Below are 1829 nucleotides of genomic sequence, written 5' to 3'. Positions count from 1 at the left end.
GGTTCAGTCCGCAATGGCATCTCCAAGTGGGAGAGATGCCATCAGAGACTGAACCTGAGAGACCTTCCGGGAGAGACTCCTGCCTTGAAACTCTGGAGAGCTGCTGCCAGTCAGTGTAGACAGTACTGGGCTAGATGGGCCAATGATCTGACTCAGTATAAGGCAGCTTCCTATGTGAGTAGAAAATCCTGGTGGAGAGAATTGAAATGTTTATTTGAAGTACTTTTTTCAAAGATCTTTGCAAATGACTGGAAAGGATAGATTCAACCTCCCCACACACACTTTTTTATCTGTGAAAACATTAAAGTAGAGAAGCCAACAGAAACAGTAAAAAATGAGAATTATTTCTCAGTACATTTTGTGGAAGATCTGATACTATTCTTATAATCTGCCTATCATTAACATGGTAATCCAGAATAAATTCTTAGGAGCTGAGGCCTACAAAATAAGTAGTTACCCCAATAAACTGAAATAAATCAAAATTTTGTATTTTTATTTTATAAGAGGAGGTTGCAATATTGGCAAAGATTTGTTTTCTTTGAGAGGAGTGGGGCCACAAAGGAGGAGGAATGTGGTCTGAGGAGGAAAGGGAGGAGACAAGGGCCCATTGGTACCCTCTGCCCAAGGAGCTGGCCTTGCCTGTCAATCATTGCTCTCTTCTTGCATTTTTCCAATCAGCCACCCTAGCTAATTTTTGCCACAGATATGATTGAATTGTTCAGTGCAAAGACACAACAGATCTATCCATTATCAGACAAGGCTGCTTGTAGAGTCTGTCCGCTGGAGCTGTTTCCTTCCAGCAGGATCCCAGTAATCCCATTGCACATCTCCCCCCACCCACTTCCTGCTGATTAGCTCTAGGAAGAACTGAGAAGCACTTTGATTGGAGTGCTCCTCAGCTATTCCCTTCACAAATGAGTTGAGCAGCAGGGAGGGTTTGCAGCCTGCGCAGAACTCAGCCAACAGGTTGCCTAGATGTGGCAATAAAAAGTAATGCCCACAATCATAGGGATGGAATCGCTTTTTTTAAAAAAAGTATTAAAAAAGTAAGTCCTTTCAGGTGGAAGAGTAAATAACACCTTCATTTTTAATTCAGAATAATATTAGTATGCCTCCTTGTCAGAAGTTTGGGAAATGCTGTCCAAGACTTTCCAGCTAAGAAACGACTTCATTCTACGATTTACATAACCAAAAATTACTTCCCTGCCTATTTTCATCAGTATAAATAATGGTTATGTAGGCAGTTAATCAAAGTTTGTGCTTGTGAAATACTTTATTCGTATAAATGTGAACAGGGAGCTAAAGAAGTATTGCTATATCCAGTTTTAAAGAAATAAACTTTGTCTCTCTCAAAACTAATGCGAGTAACTAATTATACTAAAAAAGTTGATCTCGGCAGACATTACAGTATACAGACCATCTGGAGTCTGTCACTATTAACTTAACAATGGAATTTGCATTGTGACTTAGAAGCAGCAGAATTAGTTAGCTAATGGGAATGAAAATTTCAGAATCAAAGGATCAGGCATTCGAAATATCCACCCAGCTGTAGAAAGATCCTGCTGTAGGAATTTCATTCTCCATCAATGAGGAAACAGACCTCTTTATTGGAATCAAAGAGCAATCAATCTAACAAACTGGTAGTTAAGTAAGGGTGAGAAGTTAATCGCTAAAACACTAAAAGGGTGAGGAATCAAGAAGCAGAGCAGAAAATCATTTTATAATAAATTTGCACTGGAAAGAATTTGTCTTATTTTTGTGCATGTCTAGGATGGAGGCAGCATTGGGTATTTGACCTTGTGTCTCATTATATGCATGAGGAGCATGGA

Source organism: Rhineura floridana, chromosome 1 (assembly GCF_030035675.1).
Source record: "Rhineura floridana isolate rRhiFlo1 chromosome 1, rRhiFlo1.hap2, whole genome shotgun sequence".
Taxonomy (NCBI): domain Eukaryota; kingdom Metazoa; phylum Chordata; class Lepidosauria; order Squamata; family Rhineuridae; genus Rhineura; species Rhineura floridana.
Note: the sequence above shows the minus strand (reverse complement) of the source record.